Source organism: Triturus cristatus, chromosome 9, assembly GCF_964204655.1.
Source record: "Triturus cristatus chromosome 9, aTriCri1.1, whole genome shotgun sequence".
Classification (NCBI taxonomy): Eukaryota; Metazoa; Chordata; class Amphibia; order Caudata; family Salamandridae; genus Triturus; species Triturus cristatus.
Genome location: NC_140592.1, coordinates 580,246,098 through 580,273,495, shown reverse-complemented (window position 1 = coordinate 580,273,495; position 27,398 = coordinate 580,246,098).

The window sequence follows — 27,398 nt, the reverse complement described above, 5'->3', positions numbered from 1 at the left end:
ACCACTGTGAACTCTGGTTGAGGAAGGGAGAGGGATCTGCCTTCGACCCAATCCTGGAGGAAGCGGTTGACGTTTGTAGGCCAGTAGGATCTGCTTCTTATAGTTACCCCCACTTTTTGCTGATGTTTCACTGTTTTTCGACTTTAGTCTGCTAACCAGGTCCCCAGCCTAGCTGCTTCCTCTCTAAGTGATTCCCGATACTTTAGGTACACTCCAGATTGGATTCTGGTGTACCCTTATAAGTCCCTAGTATATGGTATACTATGTACCCAGGGCATAGGTACCCCAGAGGCCTACCAGGGGCTGCAGCATGTATTATGCCACCCCTGGGAAGCCTTCCAAAATGACACCACAGGCCTGCTACTGCAGCCTGGGTAAGGCGGTGCAGGCACCCCTTACTGAGATATAGGTTCACTATATCTCTCCATATCACTGCACATATAAACCTATCAGTCACCCCTATGGCAGGCCTTACTAATCCTGAAGGCAGGGTGCTGGGTTTTATGTGAGAGGGTGCCCATGCATGAGCAGAGCCCCTCTGTAGCCTTCGGAACCTTTATTCTGGGGTTGTTTGTGATAAAGCCAAACCATATACGCTTAAGTGCATTAAACCAAACAGTAAATGCTAACTTTGGGATGGCTGCACGGAAATATGCTATGTTTAGTGTCAAACACCTTGGAATCATACCCCCACACCAGTAACTGGTGTGGGAGTATGATCCCACCCTTCTAGAGGGAGAGATATGACAGCACCGGTATACCCGGTACCAGCTAACAGAGCACTAGCATCACAAAATGGATGCTGCCAGCCACAGACACGAGTCTGCCCTCCTGCTGCTGGACGAAACTCCGGCAGGGGAAGCCTGGACAATAGGTTTCCTGTCACAGGCAGGTGTCATCACCTTCCAGACAGGCTTTAGTATATCGGGGCTGGGTGGGTGCACTACAAGAGTGCTTTGAAGTTCAGCACTGGGGGCACATTTGGTGTCCCTGTGCATAGTCCAGCTCAAACCGGTTGCAGGGGCTTCCAGACCCTGCTCTGGCGCGAAACTGGACAAAGGAAATGGGTGTAGCCACCCCTCTTTCCTGACCCTCCCATAGGTGGGTCCCTAGAGTTTGTCCAATCCCTTCCTTGGGTATAAGAAAGGAACCCCTGGCTACAGGACTTTAGATTACACCTGGACGAAACTCTGATACTGAATCCTGGAACTTAGACGATCTATATTGAACTAGATGACTGAAGAATCTCCCTTGGAGTAAAGGAGTTACTCCCCTGCAAGGCAGGCACGAAAGACGCGTCTGTCGGGTTTGCATCTCCGAAGCTCCCGCCGGACTCCGAAGAATTTTGCAACACAGGAGGTGGGTTTCCGTGGTCTCTGAGGTCGCTCTGTGCACTCAGCAATTCTGAGGCCTGTATCCCTCGTGGAAGACTGTGCAACCTGAACCCCTGGACACCGCGACAATTTGCAGAAGCATCAGCTTTCCAGCAACTCCTGCAGCTGAGCTTTGGGTTACTTGTAGCCCTGACCCCGAGCAGCATTTGCACCAAAGATTGCCCACCTACACTCCACGAGTGTTCCGTGAGCTGGTCCTTTGTGTTTTCTCTCGAGGTCCCTTCACAATCCCTAATCCGTCGACTGGTGGGTCTATGTGAAGGCAACTTTACTTCTTATTGGGCTTACCTGGTTGCTCCAGACGTTCCCTGACTCTCTATTGCATGGGGAGTCCCCAGGACCTTGCTTGTCTGCACCGAAGCATCTTTTCTCTTCCTGCGTGGGTTGCTGTTGCCAAGGCTTGTTGGGTCAAATCCGGGCACCGATACCGCAGCACTCGACATCCTTCATGGGACAGCTTGAATCCAGCTCCTGGTTGTCAACGCCGCCTCCTGGTCCTCGTGGCTGCAGAGTTAAGCTTCACATCTTCGCACCTGAAACACTCGACATCGGTGGGCATTCGTCTATCGTGCCCCTGGTCACTGGCAAGTGACCCAGACTCTGTCCCCTCTACTTTCAGGTTCTTCTGATCGGCGATCCAGGCTTGGATCACACGGACACTTTCCTCCTTCCCGGCAGCAGCACTTTGCAGCAGGTCGCCATTGAAATCAACGACGATTCCCGACACTATTTGACACCTATGCACCCGGCTTCCCTGGTTGAGGTAACACGAGTACTCCGGTGCTCCCATGGGTGCTGGCCCTAGAACCCCCTAAGTCTAAAGGAGTTTGATCAAAGTCCTCTCCTAAGTGTCCATAACTTCTAAATTTCCAACCGCGACTTTCCCTATAGAATAGTACGGGGCTCGCGGCTGTGTTCTCACACTGCACAGGTCCCCCGTGGATCTCCTGTGTCACTACCTTTGGGTGGTTCCTTGGGGTCCCAGCGATTCTACGTGCTCTAGGCACTGTGTCCACTCAAGTCGTGGTTCTTATACCACCTTAATATATGGTTTGGTCCACCCCTAGGGCCCATTGTATATTGTGCTATTTACTGTCGTTTTAGAACTGTATTATTGTGTATCTTGGACTCTAATCTCATAAAGAGATTAGTAGTGAGTGTTTAGAAATAAATACATATATTTTATATATACCTTGTGTGGTTCTCCTTTCATTTAGAAATTCATGAGGTTATAATCTGGTAAACCAAGCTGCTTTACACTCCTTCAAGACTTAGCCTGAAGGCTGCTCTCCATAGCTACCACTAGGATAGCTTTCAATAAAGGTTGTCTTTAAATTTATCATCAATAAGGGTTGTTTGGACTGGTGCAAGGTACCCACTATAAATAGTGGACAGCATATGCCAGGCCAACTTCTCACGTTCCTGAGATCCAAGAGAGAATGCCGACCTTTGTCCTACTTGGGCACCAGAAAGTAGTGGGAATAGCAACCATGACCTACTTCTGGGGCAGGAATGCGCTCGATGGCTCCCTTGGCCAAGAGTGCCGAAACTTCATGTTGGAAAAGGGCCAGGTGATCCTCCGACATGCGATGGTACTGAGATGGCATGGATGGAGGGGTAGACTATTTGCAAAACCCACCTGTCAGACATGATGGTGCGCCAGTGGGGGAGGTGATGGCGGATCCTGCTGTCCACTGGCGTTTGGTGGCCCTGAAAGGTCGGACTATGAGGGTTTGGAGCTGCTGCAGAGGGGGTTGTGGTAGACTGCCAGAACCACGGCGGTCCCACGTCCCTGGCTGCGCTGGGGTTGAACAGTTTGCGCTGCCCTGTGGCTCTTGGCGGGACGTAGCGGGGCACTCCTTCCGTAGCCACGAAAGGGTAGAAAGGCAGACTGCGCAGGGCGGGAGGTGGAGAGGCCCAAAGACCTGGCCGTAGCCCAAGAGTCCTTAAAGGGCTCTAGCACGTTGTCTGCCTTTTCGCCGAAAATGCGAGGGCCATCATAGGGCATGTCCACAAGTGTGGGTTAGACATTCCCAGAAAAAACTGTTGAACGCAACCAGGCGTAGCGTCGAAGGGCTACTGATGTGGAAATTGTCCTGCCAAGTGCGTCGGCGGTATTCAGCCCACAGCGAATGGTAAACTTCACTGCGTCTCTCCCTTCGGCAACCGCTCGAGAGAGGACGGCCCGGCCTCCTCCGGGCACCGAGGCAGCACTAGCGCAACCGTGTCCCACACGGAGTGGGTGTAACGGTCCAATAGACATGCAGTGTTTACCGACCGCAGTCCCAAATTGGAGGAAGAAAACATCTTCTTTCCAAGAGGATCCAGCTTTTTGGATTCCCTGTCCGGGGGGGCAGTAGGGATTGCGCCCTTGGACGTGGAGGCTTGGACTACCAAGCTCTCAGGGGTGGGGTGTTGGGAGTGGAAAGTTGGGTCGCCCGGCCAGGCGGTGGCGTCGGGCAATCATCCTGTCCACAGGAGGCCCCTGTATTGGGCCTGGACCAGGTGCCCAAAAGGATGTCTGTGAGGGCTTCATTAAACGGCAGCAGGGGCTCCGAGGAGCTTGCTGCCGGTTGAAGCACCTCTTGTCAGGAGGTTAGTCCTGACTGCCACCGTAGGTAGCTCGAGGTGGAGAGCCTCAGTCGCCCTACGCAACACCACTGTGTAGGACGCTCCCTCCTCCGTAGCCACGGTAGGAGACAACAACATGCCAAGGTCTGGTGAGGTATCCAAACCACTGGCATCCCCCAGTACCACTCTCCAGTCCTGTTCTTACACCAACTGGTCAGTTAAAGGGTCCCCAGACCCCTCCCAGTCCTCCTCACGCTCCTCTGGCTGCCAATATGGTCTCAAAGAGCCAGGATAGAACAGGGGCACAAAAGTACCCGTCGGTGTCGGATCTGGCGTAACAAGGTCGACCTGCGCCGATCCAGATCCAGGGCTGGATCCAAGGGGACCCTGCGGCACCGAGGCCGAAGCAGCTGAAGCCGAAGGCCCAGCGGCCCCAGCCGAGTCTGCGGGGCCCTAAGGCGCGCCGGCGGTGTCAGGCTGCCCAAAGATGGCATGCATCACTTCGTAGGAACTCCAAAGCTGGACAGGGGTCGCACCGAGTCCCAGAAAGGGAGGGAAACCCGAAGTCGACCCAGCAGGCTCCACAAGCGGAGCCACGAGAGGGTCACGACCCGCATCCCTCGTCTCATCGGCCGACGGACGGGGAGAAATCGAAGAGCAACAATGCTTCTTCAACTTCTTTTTGTGCTTTGACTTACCTGACCCCGAGTGCAAAGACTTAGAGGAAGAATGGTATTGGCTCCGCGACTTATCCCTCGACCTCGAGAAACGCAGAGCCGACTGTCGGGCCTCAAGTAGCTTTGGGACTGATCCCGCAAAGACTTTGGGGCCATAGTCCAGCAGTCGGAGCACGACTTGGGGTCGTGGTCGCACTCCAGGCAGTAGAGGCACACATAGTGCAGATCCGTCAGACATGAGTCGGTTACAGGAACCACAAGCCTTAAAGCCGGGCATCCCTCTTGCACCAGGAGTCGAAGGACTCAAACAAAAGGCGAGAAAAAGTTCAGCCAAAAAATGACTGGGGGTACTGCTCTCTCCGGATCTGTGCTTGCTGGCACAGAAAAAGATAGAACTGACGTCTGCTCGCGAGGGCAACGTCTAAGTAACTACCGCGACATCATCCCACCGAGCACGATGCCGTCGAATGTGGAGTCGACCAACGCCACCTTTCGACGCGCAGGGGTACTGCTGACGAAAAACTTTCCGGATCCAGTCTGACACCTGGGGGTAATTCTAAGGTAAGGAATCTATAACTAACTGTTTCTTTCAGATAGGGTTTTGTGAAGAGGCAACAAGCGGACAGGATTCCATCAACCACCTCTGGTGGCAGCTGAGAGTAGTTTAGGTGTCTCTGCTCAATCTCCAGACATGAAGGTGTAGCCTTGAGACTGGGGTGCAGCATCATTCCTTTACAACTGGGAGAGAAGGTCCAGTCTGAAAGGCACCTTGAGTAGGACTCATCTGGAGAAGCTCTGAACGTCTGCATCCTACACTCTCCTCGGGCCAATTTTTGGCAAATAGAACAGCTTGGGGAAGAGTCTTGATGGAAATTGCTCAGATTCCAAGGAATTAAGGTTAGTGCAGCTTAAGACCAGTTCACCAAGGCTCCCTTAAACAGATACTGAAGGGCACAGAACTGTGGCATTGAGCATTCGCTGAGGAAGTGAACAAATCTACTTGAGAAGTACTCCAGTGGGCAAAGATGTTCTGAATGACCTCCAGTAGGAGATGCCACTCGTGATCGGCAAGATATCACCAACAGAGACAGTTAGCTCTGGCATTCGGAGTCCCCCACCAAGTGATTGACTGTTAACCAGATCTCCTGATGACCAAGTTACTTACCTTCTAGCTGCAGATTTCTTACCTTTGAATTTCCCAGGCATCAGACTGGATCGGAAACTTTTGCTGAGCAATACCCCTTGCGCGCGCAGTCAGGTGGCTCCATTTGGCTCCACGCGACGTTGTCAGTAGCGTTGGTTATGATGTCGGAGTACCTATATAGGCATCACCCAGGCACGCGGACGTCAGCACTTTCCGTTTCTTCCACGCCAGAAGCGCAGAGCCATGAAGTAACTGACGTAGTTGTGTGGAAAACTAGGGCCCTGAAAAGGGGAGAAATCCTAGCCCTACAACATTAGTCCGCAAGGCGGGGAGGCAACGGTGGGTCTGTAAGAATCTGCAGCTAGACAGAGTATCTATCAGATAATGTGTTACCGAAGGTAAGTCTCTTGTTCATCTGATAGAGACTTCTAGCTGCAGATTCCTTACCTTTCAATTAGATACCCAGGCCACACCATCCTGGTGGAGGGTTTCGGACTAATATCCTATACTAGGAAATCCTGCAGGACCGAACAAGTTAAATGCCGACCTCTGCAGACCTGACGAACATGTTACTTACCTTCGGTAATGATGGATCTAGTAGACACAGTCTAGCCTCAGATTCCTTAACTTAGAATATTCCCCATGCGCCAGCCTGGATCCGTAGATTTTTTCAGCAGTACCTCTGGGTGCCGGGGGACGGCGTCGCATGGCTCCGCCCTGATGTCGTCCATGGACATGACGTCAGTGGAGCCATGCAAGTCCCTCCCGGCGAGCTAACGTTAGTTTTCTACTGTGAAACTTTTCCATGTCACAACACGGAGCCATCACAAAAACAGAGTGTGGGAACAGTGTGCCAAAAAACAATAAAAAGCTTTGAAACAACGATGACCATAAATAATAAAGTGATGAGAAACATCACAGTGCATCTTAGAGAAAAACACTTCATACTGTAAGGGGGGAGCAGAATACTCTCCCCTAGAACCAGTCTCACACAAACAGGAACCATACCGTCCTGTGAGACAAAACAGCAATGGAAATGAATGTTATGGCAAACAATAAGCAGTCTGTAGCAACATGATTGGTATGGCAACCAGATGCACCATACACGACCAATTGACTGTAGCACAATCAACTAGACCCCTAACTAATGAAGAAAAAAAATAGGGGGGGGGGGGAGGGGGTGGGAGAAGGACATGACCAATCTTCACCCTGGAAAAGCCCCAGAGTACCAGAGCGTGGATGGATAAGTGAGCCCACCACCCAATTACGAGAAGGAGTAGAGAAGCATCGGGTAAAACATAATAAGACATCCTGACCTGGGAAGGATGTGAAGTAGATTAACACGCATGAAGGCAGAGACCACTGGGGAAAAGATCAGTGGGTAAGAACCCAACCTAAAAAGGTCCTCACACAGTGGGGAGGATGGGTGGGTGTTAATGAATCTGTGGCTAAATTGTGTATTTAACAAAATATGAGTAAGTCAGCGCACAACGTAAAGATATAACATGACACAAATATTTTTTGCAAATTTCACCATTCTAAAGTGAATATTAAGCTTATGCATGCAAACCGGAAAAGGCAGCCAACCTCTGATACAATCAAAAACGCAGGTGCTACAGCATCTGAATACCGGATGCACAGCTTTAGGAGTTTAAAGAAAACACTTCACAAATTATTCTTGTTTACCTCAATAACTCTTGAACATTAAAAAATTCATCGTCACAATGTATCTAATTTGATCAATCGAAATACTCTTAATTATTAGACAATCGCATTCATGAAAAATAATAAATAATAATTATTAAATATTAAATAATAAACTACACATTTGCTTCGAACAAAATCATTAGTAATCAAATCTGCGAAGAAGAATCAATATATTCATTATTGCAATCACTTTTGCAAGAGAGATTGGTTTAAAAAACGAAGTTGGTTTGTAGTTAATGCCCGAGTGTCTTTAATCATGTTAGTAGGATCCTGATCTAATCTAAGATAAGTTGTTGTATCCTGTAAATACATACAGCCAAATTAAAGGTTGGCAGCCTTTTCCGGTTTGCACGCATAAGCTTAATATTCACTTTAGAATGGTGAAATTTGCAAAAAATATTTGTGTCATGTTATATCTTTACGTTGTGCGCTGACTTACTCATATTTTGTTATGTACTGCGAGCCAATTCTTTAGGCAGCAGCACGCAACTTCATTCAAAATGTCTTTCGATAGTATTTCTAATTTGACAGACAATAGAGCAGAGACCCTCACATTTTCATCAGCTCAAGTCAAAGACATATATGCGTTAATACAAGATACACCATCTTTCAATGTCCAGAGTGGGTCTATTTCTCAACAGATCAGACAGTTAGAATTTACAGCACGCAGAGCTTTGAGTCAACAGCTACATGCTTCAACCTTAATACAATATCATAAGGTACAACGTATACCGCGGGGGTTACGTCTCCCAATTAAACCTCTGTTATACAAGTTTCAATTCAACAAAGCATTTATGGATAAAGGGCAGGCAATATTAAATAAATGTTCTTTAGATCTCATCTTGTTGATTATTGAACAGCTTTCTCGTACCATACGAGAACTAGATGAAGAGATTAATGCAATTAAATCAGATTTGTCAGTCCGCTGTGAAAATGACTATTGTGGCAAAGAGATTCAGGAGAGAAAACTCCGAAAGTTCAGAAGAGACACCATAGACTATAAGTTGAATGAAGTGTACACATGGGCGGAAGTTTACGCTCGTAGAAGACCCTATCAAAAGCTCAACACTTCTTCTCAAGAGTCGGTAGTGTCAGATAGGGAGTTAGATCCAGGACGTGTACCAGTCAATCTTCAAACTGAACCAGGTACTTCTGGCACACAATCAGGAACATCAGACTCAGATGCCCCTTCACAATCACAACCTCAACCTTTTTTAGCGAGCGGCCAGACTTCTGGTCGCCCTCCAGACCCAAAAAAAACAGGCGGGGTAAAAGAAACAGATGCTCGAAGTTTGAGGAGCAAGGGCAGAGCCTTGTGATTAATATCTCTTCTACAGAACTGACATTAGCTCAACTTAAAGTCCTTAACAAAGGCACATCGTTTGTACCAATACATCACATGAACCCTTTTGAGTTAGAAGTTTCAGTTTTCAAGTTCATGAGAAATCTACGATTGAAACATTTTTTTGCTAATGTGGTTCCCAGTCAATCAACCCAGATTGGCCTTGAAGATGATCAACAAACAGAATTGAGTATTTTCAAACCCAAGAGTACATTTATGCCACCTGTGTCGCATAAAACATTAGACACTTTTGAAACTCTTTTACGTCATGATTTATCCAAATTGAAAAGTAAGTCACCTACTTTTACCAATTTCAAAAAACATGAAGCTGCTATCATCAAGCAGTTAGCTATGGACGAACGGTTAACATTCCAGATGGCAGACAAAGGCGGCGCACTAGTCGTCATGGATAGAACTTTCTATGAGAACAAGGTGACTATGTATTTACAGGATACAACAACTTATCTTAGATTAGATCAGGATCCTACTAACATGATTAAAGACACTCGGGCATTAACTACAAACCAACTTAGTTTTTGAAACCAATCTCTCTTGCAAAAGTGATTGCAACAATGAATATATTGATTCTTCTTCGCAGATTTGATTACTAATGATTTTGTTCTAAGCAAATGTGTAGTTTATTTTTTATTTTTCATGAATGTGATTGTCTAATAATTAAAAGAGTATTTCGATTGATCAAATTTGATACATTGTGACGATGAATTTTTTAATGTTCAAGAGTTATTGAGGTAAACAAGAATAATTTGTGAAGTGTTTTCTTTAAACTCCTAAAGCTGTGCACCCGGTATTCAGATGCTGTAGCACCTGCGTTTTTGATTAAATTGTGTATTTACCATATGGAGCATGCTACTTATCAGTATGCATCTGTTCTTGGCATGTAGAGCGGGAGAGATACACACTGTGCATAGATCGTCATCTGGTGTTGGGCTTGGATGCTTGCACCTTGTTGTTGTCCTGGAAGAAGTCTTTTGTAGTCACGAGATAGGGGACTCCTCCCTTGGACGATAGTGCGCATGGGCGTCGACTACATCCTCGGATTGTTTTCGCAATGATGGGAAATGATGGAGTGTGTAGAAACAGAAAAGATGTCCATGTGAATGTATCGAAGTAAGATAACACTGGAACAGATACAGGTTCCGGGGAGGTGGGTGGGTGTGTGAATCTCTGCAGCTCTACATGCCAAGAACAGATGCATACCAGTAAGTAGCATTTTCCGTTCGAGGCATATGAGCTGCAGAATTCACACTCTGTGCATAGAGTATACAGCAGTGTCTCCCCTAGCGGTGGTCACCTGTATCTGTTGCAGTGGTTTGAAAAAGTGTCTTAAGAACAGCCTGGTCTACAGAAGCTCGATGCTTTGCCTGCACATCTACACAATAGTGTTTTGTGAAGGTGTGTGTGGTAGACCATGTCACTGCCTTACAAATGTCTTCTAGGGGAATGTTCCCCAAGAATGCCATGGAAGTCCCTAGTTTGCGTGTTGAATGCGCTCTAGGGGGAATTGTTAATGTGCGTTTTGCTTTCTGGTAGCATATCTGAATGCATTTGATTATCCACCTGGCAATACCAGCTTTGGATATAGGGTTGCCTTTATGAGGTGGAGAGAAAGCTACAAACAGTTGTTGTATCTTTCTAAAGGCTTTAGTCCTGTCTATGAAGTAAAGTAAAGCTCTTTTACCGTCAAGCATATGAAGAGATCTTTCCGCTACCGAATCAGGGTTTTGGAAAAACACTGGTAACCCTACTGATTGATTAAGATGAAAAGCAGAGATTACTTTGGGAAGGAATTTAGGATTTGTTCTAAGAACCACTTTGTTACGATGTATTTGTAAGAATGGTTCTTGTATGGTTAGAGCCTGGATCTCACTTACTCTTCTGAGAGAGGTGATTGTGACAAGGAATGCTACTTTCCATGTAAGGAATTGTAATTCGCATTTGTGTAAAGGCTCAAATGGGAGACCCATGAGTCTAGTAAGAACAATGCACAAGTTACTACTTGTGTAACAATATATCTGTAACAGACATTAGTTAGAGATAGATTCCTTATCTTAGAATAATCCCAGGCATCAGATTAGATCCGGAAAGTTTTTGTCAGCAGTACCCCTGCGCATCAGAAGGTGGCATCGTGTGGCTCCGCGTCCGTCGCTGGCGTCGTAAGCGCCGAGTTGGCATCACGGAGACTACTTAGGCGCCACCCATGCGCACTGACGTCAGTTCTGTACATGACTTTACGCGCCAGGAACGCAGAGCCATGCAAGAAACTGACCACTGGTGCCTTGAAACTAGGGCCCTGAAAAGGATGACCTTAACCCTAGAAATCAGTTCACAGAATGGTTAGGATGGGTGGGGCGGTAAGGAATTTATCACTAACTAATGTCTCTTACAGATATATCGTTACACAAGTAGTAACTTGTGCATCTTAAAGAGACACGTTAGTGATAGATTCCTTACCTTAGAATAGATACCCCAGCAATACAAACCCTGGAGGTGGGTCTGCGAACCAAAATCACACCAGAAAGTCCCAGAGAATCGAACGGCCAAAGAAGCGGTCTCTGCGGACTTGGCTGTCTAGGCAGTAGTGCTTGGAAAAAGTGTGCAGCGAGGCCCACGTAGCTGCCTGACAGATGTCCTGCAAGGAACGCCGCGTCCTAAAGAAGTAGTGGCTGCCGTTGCCCTGGTAGAATGGGCACGCAGCCCCACATGAAGCTCCTTCTTAGCCAACGTGTAACACGCTTTGATGCAGGGAACGAACCACCGAGGGAAGGTTCGTTTGTGCACATCCCGACCTTTTTTTGGCGCCCACGTAGCCAACAAAAAGTTGGTCATCCACCTGGAACTGTTGTGTGCGCTTCAGATAGAACAAGAGCGCACATTTTGGGTCTAGACGATGGAGCCTCTCTTCTTCTTTTGAAGGATGCACAGGTGGAAAGAAGGTGGGCAAAGTGATGGTGTGCCTGATGTGGCAAGAAAGAAGGACGAGTCCTTAAAACCACTTTGTCCGGATGAACAGAGAGAAAAGGAGGTTTAGAAGAAAGAGCCTGGAGCTCACTTACTCTTCTGGCAGAGGTGATAGCTACCAGGAAAGCTGTCTTTAGAGTGAGAAGACATAAAGGACAGTTATGAAGTGGCTCAAAGGGAGCACACATCAGATAAGTCAAGACAAGATTTAATTCTCATTGAGGCATTATGAAGGGCACGGGAGGAAACGTGTGTGTAATGCCTTTCAGGAAGCGATTAACAGTTTGGGACTTAAAAAGAGAAGGCTGATCTGGCCAAGAGATAACCTTCGATAGTGCCCAGAGCAGAGCCCTGCTGCGCCAATGAGAGAAGGAACAGAAGAACCTTGGAAAGAGGGGCAGCAAAGGGATCCACAGCCTTTGCTGCGCACCATGCCACAAATTTGTTCCACCTGCAGGCGTATACCGTCTTAGTGGAGGGACGCCTGGCTGCCAGAATAATGTCACAGACTTTGGAAGGAAGGTCGAAAGCTGTCAACTGTCGCCGCTCAATCTCCACGCATGGAGGTGGAAGCTGGGCAGGTTCGGGTGGAGGACCATCCCCTGTTGCTGTGACAGAAGATCCTCCCGAAGAGGCAGTCGGATCGGGGGAGCGATCGCCATGCTGAGTAGCTCGGGATACCAGTATCTTCGTGGCCAACCTGGAGCCACAAGAATGACTTCGGCCCGGTCGCACCAAATTTTCTGCAGCACTCTGGGCAGAAGCGGTATAGGTGGAAAGGCGTACAACAGACCGCAGTTCCACTTGTGACGAAAAGCGTCGCAGAGCGAGTGCTGCCGTGGAAATTCCAACCCACAGAATTGATGACATTGCGCGTTCTCTTCGGTGGCGAATAGATCTAACCAAGGCTCTCCCCACTGCAGAAAGAGACCTTCCGCCACCTCCGACTGAAGACGCCATTCGTGATCCATCATGCTCCGGAGGCTGAGTACGTCCGCTCTGGCGTTCAGAGACCCTGCCAGGTGTTGAACCACCAAGGTAATGCCTTGATGTTCCAGCCATGTCCAGAGGTGGAGAGCCTCCCCGCCATGTTTGCTGCAATACCAGATGGCAGTGGGGTTGTCCGTGAACACCTGCACTACACTTCCCCGGACAGAGGAAATGAATGCTTTCAGTGCAAGTCGGATCGCTCAAAGCTACAAAACATTGATATGGAGTCAGGACTTCGCCGGAGACCAGAGGCCCCGGATCTCTGCTTCTCCCATGTGGCTGCCCCATCCAAGGAGGGGCGCATCCGTCACCACAGTGTGCTCCAGTTGGGGAAGGGAGAGGTATCTGCCATTTGACCCAATCACAAATCATGAGCCACCACTGCAAGTCGTGAGCAGTGCCCTCCGAGATCTAGACTTGATCAGACAGGTTGCCAAGATGCTGCGCCCACTGGAACTTCAGGTCCCACTGCAGAGCCCGCATCTGCCATCTGGCATGTTGCACTAGCAGGATGCAGGAGGCCATCAGGCCCAGGAGCCGGAGGGTCATCCTGACTGAAACCCGGGATAGAGGCTGAAGGATCGGAATCATAGCCTGAATATCCCGGACTCGCTGCTCGGGATGATGCACCCAAAACTGCGTTGAATCCAGAACCGCTGCGATGAAGGAGAGCTTCTGAGAGGGACTCAGGTGTGACTTCGGCACGTTGATGGAGAACCCCAGCAAATACAGGAGGTCGGCCGTAGTCTGGAGATGGGAGACGACTGCCTGGGGCGAGCCCGCCTTCAACAACCAGTCGTTGAGATAGGGGAAGACTGAAACCCCTGATCTGCGCAGATGAGCTGCGACCACCGCCATCACCTTCGTGAACACCCGAGGGCATTGGTAAGACCGAAGAGGAGCACGGCAAACTGAAAGTGCTCTTAGCCCACCGTGAACCGCAGGTAACGCCGGTAGGATGGGGATGTGCAAATAAGCGTCCTGCAAGTCCAACGCTACCATCCAGTCTCCAGGGTCGAGGGCAGCCAAGACCTGAGCTAGAGTCAACATCTTGAACTTCTCCTTCCGGAGGAAGCAGTTGACGTTCCAGAGGTCCAAGAAGGGACGCAGGCCCCCTTTCTCTTTCTTGGGGAAAAGAAAGTAGTGGGAATAACAACCACGTCCTACTTCTGGCCCAGGAATGCGCTCAATGGCCCCCTTGGCTAAGAGGGCCGAGACTTCCTGCTGGAGAAGCGCAAAATGGTCCCCTGATGCGGTGGAACTGAGGTGGCATGGCTGGAGGTGTGGTCTCGAAAGGGAGGGAGCCCCTTCAGATGATTTGCAGCACCCACCTGTCCGAGGTAACGGAACGCCAGCCAGGAAGGTGAGGGAGAATCCTGCCGCCCACCGGCGTGGGGTGTGCCCTAAAGCTCAGTCCCCTGTCCCGTCACGGCGGGCACCACGTCTGTGGCCGCACTTAGATTACCTCTGCGCAGTCTTCTGTCTGACGAACGTGTCGGGCGCCCCTTCCGTGGCCACAAAAGGAACGAAAAGCAGACGTGACTGGGCGCGTGGTGGAGAGACTCAAGGACTTGGCCGTAGCCCAGGAGACCTTAAAACGCTCCAGCGCACTATCTGCCTTATCGCCATACAGGCAAGTACCATCAAAGGGCATGTCCATAAAAGGAACTTTGTACATCCCCTGAAAAACCAGTGGACTGCAACCAGGCATGACTACTGAGGGCCACTGATGTGGAAATCGCCTTACCCAGTGAGTCCGCAGTGTCCAATCCACACCTGATGACGAACTTTGCTGCATCTTTCCCCTCAGCAACAGCTTGGGACAGCACTGTCCGAACTTTCTCCAGACACTGAGGCAACACCTGCGCAACCATGTCCCGCACAGCGTCGGAATAGTGTCCCAAGAGGCATGCGGTGTTCACCGACCGCAGCCCTAAGCTGTGCCGAACTGTTCTAGCTTTTTGGATTCCTTATCCGGTGGAGCGGTAGGGAATGCGCTCTGGGAAGTGGAGGCCTGGATGACCAGGCTCTCTGGGGTTGGGTGGGTGGACATAAAAGCAGGGTCACCCAGGGTCGGGCGATGGCGCCGGGCCACATTCTTATTCACGGGAACCCCATGGCCGGTCTAGACCAGGTGCCCATCAAGACGTCAGTTAATGCCTCATTGAACGGAAGCAGGCGCTCCGAAGAGCTTGTCGCCGGCTGAAGCAGTGGAGAGTAGTCTTGAGGGTCACTGTAGGCAGGTCATGGGCCTCAGCTGCTCTACGGAGCACCACAGTGTATGTGGTGCCCTCCTCCATAGCCACAGCAGGAGGAGAAAGAAAATCAGGGTAAGAGGAGAGGTCAAGGCCACTGCCATCCTCTAGCTCTTCTGTCCATTCCTGTTCTGACTCGCACTGCAGTGCAAAAGGGTCCTCAGACTCCTCCCAGTCGTCCCCTTACTCCACTGCCCGTGGAACAGGCTGCGGTGGTGGTGGTGGTGGGGGGGGGGGGGGGGGGGGGGGGAGGAGACAGGGGAATACAGATGGTCGAACGACACCGGGAACGGCGCCAGTCCGGCTCCGTGTCCCAATCAGGAGCAAAATTGTCCAGGAACGCAGACAAGGGCGATGGTGGAACGAACGGAACCCACTGTGGCGCCGGGATCGGTGCCGGAGTCACCAGCGGAGGTCCCTGTGGCTTCTGGACGGAGCCACCGGCAGCGGAGACGGCGGCAAGGGAGGGCCATGAACTGGGGCCGTGGGGACCGAAGGCGCACCGGCGGGAGCCCGAGGCCTGAAGAGGCAGTCCATGGCTGCAAGAAAATCGCTGACGGACCCGGATAGGTTGGGTAGGACGCAGGACTCACAGGCTCCAAAGGAGCCACGGGGGTGGTACCCCCGGCCCCCTTGTCCGCATCCGGAGACTGACGAGGGGACGTCGGAGAGTGGAAACACTTCTTCGACTTCTTCTTATGACGTCTCTTACCTGAATCCGAGTGGGAAGACTTCGACCCCAGGGAGCTCCGCGAGCGATTCCTCGAGCGACCCCTGGACCTTGAACGGCCCGGAGATGACTACCGGGTCTCCAGTAGCTTACGGGACCGCTCCCTCAAGGCCTTCGGAGCCATAGCCACACAGTCAGAACATAACCGGGAGTCATGGTCGCGACAGTAGAGACCGACGCCATGGGGGTCGGCCACCGACATCGTACGGCGACAGGCCCGCATGATTTAAATCCAGGCATCCCTACGTGGCACCAGGAGTCAAAGACTAAAAAAGGAAGACAAAAAGACTCAAAAGTTTAGTCAATAAGTGACTAGGGTACGTGTTCTAACTGGATCTGCGCTTGCTGGCGCGGAAAAAGAAATAACTGACGTCAGCGCACATGGGTGGCGCCTAAGTAGTCTCTGTGACGTCATCTCAGTGCTTACGATGCCAGCGACGGGTGCGAAGCCACATAACGCCACCTTCCGATACGCAGGGGTACTGCTGTCGAAAACTTTCCAGATCCAGTCCGACGCCTGGGGATATATTTCAAGGTAAGGAATGTATCACTAACGTGTCTCTTTCAGATGTTTAGGTTCCACACTGGAGAGGGTGGTAGTCTGGGTGGAATTATCCTTTTAAGGCCTTCCATTAAAGCTTTGATCGCGTGTACTCTAAACAATGACAAATGTTGTCTGTTTTGTAGGTAGACAGCAAGGGCAGCCAGATGTAATCTTATAGATGTATATGCCAGATTGCATCTTTGTAGATGTAGCAAATAATGTTTTGAATTGAAGCATCTAATGGGTCAATTTTGTTGTTATTGCAGTAAATGTAGAATCTTTTCCATTTAGCTGCATAGCAAGCTCTAGTAGTAGGGTGCTCGGCTTCTTTAATAATGTTCATACAGTCGGGTGGGAGGTTGAGGCAACCGAACTCTAGGATTTCAGGAGCCAGATCGCTAGATTCAGTTGTGCTGGATCTGGGTGCCTTAGCTCTCCATGGTTCTGCATGAGCAGCTTTGGGGAGAGCCGTAATTTTTGATGTGGAACTACTGAGAGTTCGAGTAGTGTTGTGAACCATGGTTGCCGTGCCCATGTGGGAGCAACCAGGATCGTCTTGAGAGACTGTTGTTTGAGCTTGCGTACTACTAGCGGAATGAGCGGGCGTGGCGGAAAAGCATACGTAAATCTGCCTGACCAGTTCATCCATATCGCATTGCCCTTGGACAACAGGTGTGGGAACCTGGCGGGCATTTTGCGTTTGCATGTGTGGCGAACAGATCTATGTCTGGTTGTCCCCCCATTTAGATAAAGGGTTGAAGAACTTTCGGATGAAGTTCCCATTCGTGAATCTGCTGAGTTTGACGACTTAACAGATCCGCAATCTGATTGTTCACTCCTGGCAGATGTTCCGCCAGAAGATATATGTTTTGTGGAATGGCTAATCTCCATATGTTTTGCGCTAGGTGAGACCGCTGTAAAGAGTGTGTTCCTCTTTGTATGTAATACATTGCTGTCATATTGTCCGTGCGGACTAGGACAGTTTTGTTGAGGAGATGTGTTTGGAATGACTAACACTAGAAATATTGCTAGTAATTGTAGTTGATTGATGTGGAGCGCTTTTTGTTGGTTGGTCCACCTACCTTGAATTGTGTGGTTTAGGAGATGGGCTCCCCAGCTGGTGACTGATGCGTCTGCTGTTAGCACTATCTGTGGAACTGGCTCTGGGAACACCCGCCCTCTGGAAAGATTATGTGTGTTCCACCACTGCAGAGAGCAATGGGTGTGGCTATCCACCAACACCAGATCTCTAAATTGACCTTGAGTTTGGTTCCACTGACGTGCTAAGCATTCTTTGTAAAGGGTGCATCTGAAGTCTTGCGTGAGGTACAATGAAAATGCAAGAGGCCATCATCCCTATGAGCTGCATAAACACTCGTGCTGGAAGAGTGTGTAGGGGTTGAAACTTGGTGATGAGAGTTTGCATACTGGCTATCCTGGCTAGATTGGGGTATGCTATGGCTTTGGAAGTGTCTATTGTGGCTCCTAGATACTGATGTAGGTAGGAGGGTTGAAGGTGTGACTTGGTATAGTTTACTGTAAACCCCAAGTTGTGTAGCAGTTGAATGGTTTGATAAGTATGACGAACACACTGGTTGTGTGACTCGGCTTTAATCAGCCATTCGTCCAGGTATGGAAATACATGGATTTACTGCCTTTCAAGTGCGCCGCTACTACCGCAAGGAACTTTGTGAATACCCTGAGTGCTGTGGTCACCCCGAATGGGAGAACTTTGAATTGATAGTGTTGGCCGTCCACTGTGAACCTTAGATATTTTCTGTGAGCAGGGTGTATGGGAATAAGGAAGTAGGCGTCCTTGAAATCTAGTGTGGCAAGGAAGTCGCCTTGTTGAAGCAGTGGAAGGACTTGATGAAGAGTGATCATGTGAAAATGATCTGACTGTATGTAGAGATTGAGAGGTCTGAGGTCCAGTACGGGCCGTAGAGTACCGTCCTTTTTGGGGATTAGGAAATACAAGGAGTATACTCCTGTCCCTTGATGCTGTATGGGGACTGGTTCTATGGCATGCTTTTGAAGCAGTGAGAGAACTTCCTGTTTGAGGAGTGTCAGATGTTGCGTGGACATCGGACGCTGCTTGGGTGGTATGTTGGGGGGATTTGCAGTAAGTCACAGGCAGTAACCATACTGGATAATTTGTCTTACCCACTTTTCTGTAGTGATGGAATTCCAGACAGGTAGGAACTGTGAGAGTCTCCCTCAGACCGGAGTGGAATGGTCTGGAGGGAGAGGAGGCAAGTCACTGTTTATTAGCGGGAGAGGCGCAAGTGTTGTTGTTACCTCGGCCTCTACCCTTTTTGTGATTTCCTCTGTACCCACCTCTAAAATATCCCTTATTGGGGGATGTTAGTGTGGTGTTTTTATAGGAGGAAGCAACAGTGTCTCTTCTGATGTTTTTGGATGCTCCTCTATAGAAGGAGCATCGAAAGGAACCTCGTGTGGATGGAGACTGTAATGCTCCCATGGATTTAGCAGTCTGTGTCCTTTTTCATTTTTTCTAAAGCTGTATCTACAGCTGGACCAAAAAGTTGTTCCTGATTGAACGGCTGATTGAGGATAGTTGTTTGTACCTCCTGTTTGAAACCAGAAATGCGCAGCCAGGCATGTCTTCTTAGTAACACACTAGTGTTGACGGATCTAGATGTGGTATCTGCTGCATCGAGGGCACATTTAATTAATGCATTTGTTATTAATTTGCCTTCTTGAATCAAAACATTGGCTTTGGTTTTGTATTGATCAGGCAAATGCTGCATTAGGGATTCAAGCTCGTCGTAATGAGCACTATCGTACCTGGCAAGTAATGCCTGCGCATTGGCTTGCCCGAAGCGTCTAATAATTTAGACTCCTTGTCTGGAGGCTGAGCATCACCGGTGGTCTGAGAGTTGGCACGTTTTCTAGCGTTGGTCACTACTAGAGAATCTAAGGGAAGTTGACCTTTGATGTAGGTGGGATCATTTTGGGCGGGTTTATATTTTTTATCAATTCTAGGATTCAGAATTCTACCCCTTACAGGGTCTTTGAATATGTCTGGGGCATGCGTAATGACACCTTTTAACATGGATAAAGTTTGTACTGTCTTTTGTGACTGTGCGAACGTGTCTAGTGGGAAGTATTCCTCTGTGAGGTCCGAATGCATTTCAACACCATGGTACTGGGCAGCCCTATCAATGAGCTGACTAAAGTCAATATTGTCATCTGGGGTAGATGGCTTTGTGGGGTATGCATCGGGATCAGAAAGGTCTGGAGGACCTACTGGGTCATCATAGTCATCCCTCGGGTTCTGTGGCACGTCTGTGTCGTCATCAGGGTCAGTGAAAGGGTCATTATTACCTCCCCCACCCCCTAAAGTATCATCATCATCCTGTGGTGGTGGTGAGTATGGAGGAAGTATGGGAGACTTTGGAGGAGAGAAAGGCTTAGAAGGAAGAACAGGAGAAGAGGGTCTTAAAGGTGAAGTGGCACAGTCTCTTTTCTTTCCAGGCACATCAGGGATGTGTGGGGTGTCCAATTTCCTCTTCTTGTGTGGAACGTTGACAATATGGCCTGTCTTGGAGTCCACTTGGAGAGTTTTTTGTTTCGGATCGATGGGATCCAGCCAAAAAAGTTCTTCCTCTTCAGTAACCGCTTTCGGTGCCGATTTTTTCGGTCCCGAGTCAGGTTTAGATTTCTGCTCTGGTGCCTCTGAAGGGGTTTTTGATTCCTTTGGCGTCGAGTCGGTAATCTTCTTCGGTTCTGAATGTTTTGGTTTCGGATCCGAGGCCTTTTGTTCCTTCGGTGCCGAGGTGTTCGGTGCCAATGGCTTTTTGGGAATTGCGGGAGTAGGATGAGCTCCCGGTTTTGGTGCTGATGGTGTCTGGGGGAGCACTGATATGTGGCTTGCTCGGTCCCGAGCTGCTGGAAGGCTTTTCTTTTGTCTTCGGAGCCGAGGGCGGGGCTTCTGAAGCTTTGTTTCAGTTGCGACTGAAGCCTGCAGGTGAAGTCTTGACCGGTGCCTTCTTTTTCTCTGGTAGGGTTGGGGCAGGGGCACTTGTACTCACTCGTTGACCTGGAGTGATGTGGTCATCGGAGTCAGAGTCGTCTGCCTCGGAAACTATGTTGAGATCCTCCGAATCCTCTGCATCAGGAACATCAGGGCCTTCATCAAAGATGTCTTCTGGCACCTGTGCAGCTTGTTGCGCCATAACGTGTCGTCTGGCCCGGCGATCATGGATCGTCTTCTTGGAGCAGAAGGAGGCGCAGACTTGGCAGTTTTTCTCCTCATGCTCGGGGTGAGAGACAGAGGTTGCAGACCTCGTGTTGGTCGCTGTACGGAAATTTAGCTCTACATGGGGTATTTTTTGAATGGAGTCCTTTCCATTAGCCGGAGGCCCGAATGGCACCGATAGGCCCAGCGGCCTGCGTCGACGACCGGAATCGAGTATTTGAGTAGCGCATCGAAAAGCACGTGATCGAAAACAATACTGTCGAGTTTGATATAATTTGCGCGTCGAAAAGGTTTGGATAACACAGTACCGTACCAGAGCACTGAAGTTACATCCGAACCCGATGGCGGAAAAAAACAATCTGAGGATGGAGTCGATGCCCATGCGCACTATCGTCCAAGGGAGGAGTCACCTATCTCGTGACTACAAAAGACTTCTTCCAGGACAACAACAAGGTGCAAGCATCAGAGCCCAACACTAGATGGCGATCTATGCACAGAGTGTGAATTCTGCAGCTCATATGCCTCGAACACATCGTTACCGAAAGTAAGTAACTTGCTCATCTGATAGAGACATCTAGCCGCAGATTTCTTAACTTAGAATAGATACCAAAGCTATACCCCCTTGGAGGAGGGTCTGCGACTGAAACCCACCAAGTTCAAAAGAGAACTAATCCCTCAAAAGAGTGACTAAAATAGGTGGGAACAGCCAGTGCAAGCATGGCTGGCACTAGACCAGGATGCTATGCAAGGAGAAGCAACAAAGAAAGGCAATGGTACCACAGTTCGTCAGAGGACAGTACGAGAAGTCTCTTGTCCAGGAAGGGACAAAGGGAAAACACAGAAGCCAGAAAATGCATTGCACAATGGAAATGAACCCACAAGCTGCGCTCAAAATTAACAGTCAAACTGTGCGCAGAATCCCATGGATCAGCAAAACAAAGAAAGTCCAAGAGAAGGACAAAACAGACATACAGAGCCAATTAAACAAAATGAGCATGCATCACAGAGGAGGACAGGTGTAGAGACAGATAACACCTCTATAGAGGTGTGCAAAAAACCAAGGAGTTCAAGGAGATACCTGTACATGGATAAGAGAGATACACATAGGCAGTGTGGACCGTGGGCGCCACACCACACCAAGCTTCCAAAACTAGAATCAACAGAACGCACCCAGCTGAGGCTGTCTGCCGACTGATCACCTGGTAGTCATACTGACCAACTACACCCGGCGGAATAGTGGGTAAGGAAAACCGGTAGAAACCAGGCACACAATTAAGGCTCGCTTTCATAAGATGGAAAGAGAGAGAGAGAAAAATAATCTTGGGCTGTGAAACCCAAAGGAATTTGGGCTCTGGGACCTCCTCCTCTTTGATCGGGACCTCTGCGGAGTCTCGCAGAATGTGTCGACTGCCGGGCTGCAAGGAGCTTCATAGCACGCTCCCACAAGGCCTTCGGAGCCATAGCCTGACAGTCCGAGCACGACTTTGAATCGTGGTTGCGCTCAAGACACCAGAGACAGACGAGGTGTAGGTCGGTAACCGACATCATGTAGTGGCTGGTACCGCACGGCTTGAATCCAGTCTTCCTCAAAAGACATCCTCGCACACAAAGTTGAATTCAACAACAAGTCAAAAAAAGGCCTGTCAAAAAGCGACAGAGGGGTAGCCCTTCACAGATTTGAGCTTAACTGGTGCGGAAAGAAAAGAACTGACGTCAACGTGCCTGGAGGGCGCCTATCTAGGTACTGCAATGTCATAACTGATGCTGCCAACGACGTAATTCGGGGCCGAATGGAGCCAACAGATGGTGCATGCAAGGGGTATTGCTCAGCAAAAGTTTCCGGATCCAGCCTGAACCATGGGAAATTCAAGGGTAAGGAATCTGCAGCTAGAAGGCTCTATCAGATGGTGTGTCCTATACCACAGCATCAATGCCTCTAAGCCAAGGAGTTGAGACCCTAGTCCCCCTTGTCTGTTAATGTAACAAAACAAACAAGTTACTTAGCTTCGGTAAGAAACATTAGTTAGTGTTAGATTCCTTACCTTGGAATATCCCCAGGCGTCAGACTGGATCTGGAAAGTTTGCTAGCATTACCTCTGCGCGTCAGTAGGTTACGTTGTGCGGCTCCGCGTCAGTCGCTGGCATCGTACGCGCCGAGATGACATCACGGAGACTACTTAGGCACCACCCATGCACACGGACGTCAGTTCAGTACAGGACTTTCCGCGTCAGGAATGCAGAGCCATGCAAGACACTGACCACTGGTGCATAAAACTAGGGCCCTAAAGGGATGACCTTAACCCTAGAAATCAGTTCACAGAACGGGGAGGATAGGTGGGGCGGTAAGGAATCTAACACTAACTACTGTTTCTTACAGTTATATTGTTACCGAAGGTAAGTAACTGGTCATCTGAAAGAAACACTTTAGTGTTAGATTCCTTACCTTAGAATAGATGCCCCAGCAATACCAACCCCGGTGGTGGGTTTGCAAACTAAGATCACACCAGAAAATCCCAGAGAACAGAATGGCCAAAGAAGCCGTCTCTCCGGACTTGGCTGTCAAGGCAATAATGCTTGGTAAAGGTATGCAGCGAGGACCACGTAGCTGCCTGCGAGGGGACTCCCCGTCCCAGAGCGGTAGTGGCTGCTGTCGCCCGAGTAGAATGGGCACGCAGCCCCACAGGAGGCTCCTTTTTAGCCAAGGAGTAACCGAGAGATGGTTCGTTTGTGCACAGCCCGACCTTTCTTGGCGCCCACGTAGCCAACAAAGAGTTGATCATCCACCCGGAACTGTTGTGTGCGCTTCAGATAGAATGAGAGCGCACGTTTTGGGTCCAGACAGTGGAGCCTCTCTTCCTCTTTCGAAGGATGCGGAGGCGGAAAGAAGGTGGCCAAAGTGATGGTCTGCCCGATGTGGAAGGGCGTGACAACCTTGGGTAGAAAAGAAGGACAGGTCCTTAACACCACCTTGTCTGGATGAACAGATAGGAAAGGAGGTTTAGAAGAAAGACCCTGGAGCTCACTCACTCATCTGGCAGAGGTGATAGCAACCATGAAAGTAGTCTTTAAAGTGAGAAGACGTAAGGACAGTTGTTTAGCGGCTCAAAGGGAGCGCACATCAAATAAGTCAACACAAGATTCAAGTCCAACTGAGGCATTATAAAGGGGACTAACAGGGAACTTGAAAAGAGAAGGCTGATCTGGAAGCCTTAAAAAGGCAGAAATGGCAGAGAGATAGCCATTGATAGTGCCCAGAGCAGAGCCCTGCAGGGCCAGAGAAAGGAGGAACAGAAGAACTTCTGAAAGAGGGGCAGAAAAGGGATCCACAGCCTTCGCTGTGCACCATGCCACAAATTTATTCCACCTGCAGGCGTATACCGTTTTAGTGGAGGGATGCCAGGCTGCCATACTAATATCACAGACTTCGGCAGGAAGGTCAAAAGTTGTCAACTGTCGCCGCTCAATCTCCACGCATGGAGGTGGAGGCTGGACAGGTTCGGGTGAAGACCCTCCCGAAGAGGCAGTCGGATCGGAGGACAGATTGGCAATCTGAGTAGCTCTGGATAACATACTCTTCTTGCCCAATCCGGAGACACAAGAATGACTTGGGCCCGGTCGTGCCTGATCTTCTTCAGCACTCTGGGCAGAAGTGGTATAGGCGGAAAGGTGTACAACAGACCGCAACTCCACTCGCGACGAAAAGCGTCTCTGAGCGAGTGCCGCCTTGGAAATTCCAACGCGCAGAATTGATGACATTGCGCGTTCTCTTCGGTGATGAATAGATCTAACCAAGGCTCTCCCCACTTCAGAAAGAGACCTTGCACCACGTCCGAGGTCAGACGCCATTCGGGATCCAACAGGCATCTGCGGCTGAGTTCATCCGGCCTGGCGTTCAGGGAGCCTGCCAGGTGTTGAACAACTAGTGACATGCCCCGATGTTCCAGCCATGTCCAGAGGCGCAGAGCCTCCTGACATAGGATCCACGACCCCACCCCGCCCTGTTTGTTGCAATACCACATGGCGGTGGTGTGGTCTGTGAACACCTTAACTACCTGTCCCCGGACAGAGGGAAAGAAGGCTTTCAGAGCAAGTCGGATCGCCCGCAGCTCCAGAAGGTTGATATGGAGCCGGGATTCCAACCATAGGCCCCTGATCTCCGCCTCTCCCATGAGGCCACCCCCATCCCAGGATGGACGCATCCGTCACTACTGTGAACTCCGGTTGGGGAAGGGAAAGGGATCTGCCAGTGACCCAATCGCGATTTGTGAGCCACCACTGCAATTGACGTGCAGTACCCTCCCAGATCTGGACTTGATCAGACAGGTTGCCCTGATGCTGTGCGCCCACTGAAACTTAAGGTCCCACTGCAGAGCCTGCATATGCCATCTGGCATGTTGCACTAGCAGGATGCAGGAGGCTATCAGTCCCAGGAGCCGGAGGGTCATCCTGACTGAAACCCGTGATAGAGGCTGAAAGATCGGAATCATAACCTGAATATCCCGGACCCGCTGTTCGAGAGTATAGACCCGAAACTGCGCTGAATCCAGAACCGCTTCGATGAATTGGAGCTTCTGAGAGGGATTCAGGTGCGACTTCGGCACATTGATGGAGAACCCCAGCAAATGGAGGTCGGCCGTAGTCTGGAGGTGGGAGACGACTGCCTGGGGCGAGCCCGCCTTCAGCAACCAGTCATCTAGATAGGGGAAGACTGAGACCCCCGATCTGCGCAGATGAGCTGCGACCACCGCCATCACTTTCGTGAACACCCGAGGGGTGCTGGTAAGGCCACAGGGGAGCACGGTAAACTGAAAGTGCTTGTGGCCTACCATGAACCGCTGGCAACGCCGGTGGGCCGGCAGGATGGGAACATGAAAATAGGCATCCTGCAAGTCCAACGCTACCATCCAGTCTCCTGGATCGAGAGCAGACAAGACCTGAGCCAAAGTCAACATCTTGAACTTCTCCTTCCGGAGGAAGCGATTGACGTTCCTGAGGTCCAAGATGGGACGCAGACCCGTTTTGTCCTTCTTGGGGACCAGAAAGTAGTGGGAATAACAACCACTCCCTACTTCTGGCCCAGGAACACACTTGATGGCCCCCTTGGCCAAGAGGGCTGTGACTTCCTGCTGGAGAAGTGCAAAGTGATCCCCCGACATGCGGTGGTACTGAGGTGGCATGGCTGGAGGGGTAGACTGAAAGGGAAGGGAGTAACTCTCGCGGATGATCTGCAACACCCACTTGTCTAACGTGATAACGTGCCAGTGGGGGAGGTGATGGCGGATCCTGACACCCACTGGCGTGAGGTGCCCCCCAAGTTCAGATTAGGATGGTTTGGAGGTAGAAGCAGCGGGGGCGGAGGTGGACTGACCCCCATGCTGATTCCCAGACCCGCCCGCGCTGAGGTTGGGTCTGCACAGGCTTGCTGAAGGAACGTGCCTGGGCGCCCCTTCCGTGGCCACGAAAGGAACGAGTGGCTGGGCTTTTCGTGGAAAGACCTAAGGACTGGGCCGTGGCCCGCGAGTCCTTAAAACGCTCCAGCGCCTTGTCGGCTTTATCGCCAAACAGGCGAGTGCCATCAAAGGGCATGTCCATGAGTGAGCTTTAGACATCTGGCGAGAATCCGGTAGATCTCAATCAGGCGTGGCGACGAAGCGCCACAGTCGTAGCAATTTCTCTACCTAGTGAGTCTGCGGGGGCCAAACCACACCGAATGGCGAACTTAGCCACATCTTTACCCTCGGCAAAAGCTTGGGACAGCACAGCTTGGGTCTCTTCAGAACACTGAGGCAACACCTGTGCAACTGTCTCCCACACCGACCGCAGCCCTAAGCTGGCCGCAGAGAACAACCGCTTACCGAACTGCTCCAGGCACTCTGGGACGTCGAAGCTTGGATGACCAGGCTCTCAGGCGTAGGATGAGCGGTCAGAAATGCAGGGTCACCCGGCGCTGGGCGATGACGCAGGGCGACGCTCTTATCCACGGGGCCCCTGTGGCTGGAAGCGACCAAGTGCCTCGTAAGACGTCAGTGAGGGCGTCATTAAAGGGTAGCAGGGGCTCCGACGAAGTGGACGCCGTCTGGAGCACCTCAGTGAGGAGATTAATTTTTAGGGCCAAGGTAGGGAGATCAAGGTTGCGGACCTCAGCTGCCCGACTGTGCACCACCGTGTAAGAACCGCCCTCCTCCATGGTAGGTGGAGGAGAGGCAAAACCCGGGTCAGAGGAGCCATCAAGCCCGCCGGCCTCCTCCAACTCATCCGCCCAGTACTGCTCAGAGTCACACTGACTAGCAAGAGGGTCCTCGGAACCCTCCCAGTCGTCCTCCACCTCCGCAGTATGTGATACAGACTGCGGCGGCAGGGACCGGGGAAGGAACAAACGGCGACGGGAACGGCGCCTGATGGGGCCGAACCGGCGCTGTGTCCCAATGCGGATCCCAGGTAGGGACAAAAGTGTTCTGGAACCGGGGCAGGGGCGGAACAAATAACATCCACTGCGGTGCCGGAGGCGGAGCCGTGGGTGGCGCTGGGGCCGGACCCGGCTGCGCGGGTCCTTGCGGCGCCGTGGCCGGAGCCAGCGGCGCAGGATCCTGCGGTGCCGGGGCCACCAGCGGCGCCGAAGGCCCACAGGATCCTGATACAGGACCGCGGGGCCCGAGGGCACGCCGGAAGGAGCCTGAGGCCCAAACAGGCGGTCCATGCTAGCAAGAAATTCTTGCACCAGTGCGGGAGTCGACGGACCCGGGTAAGGTGGGTAGGCCGCGGGACTCCCGGGGTCCGAAGGAGCCGCAGGGGTAGAACACCCCTATCTCCCTCGTCCGCCTCCGGGGACCGACAGGGGGACGT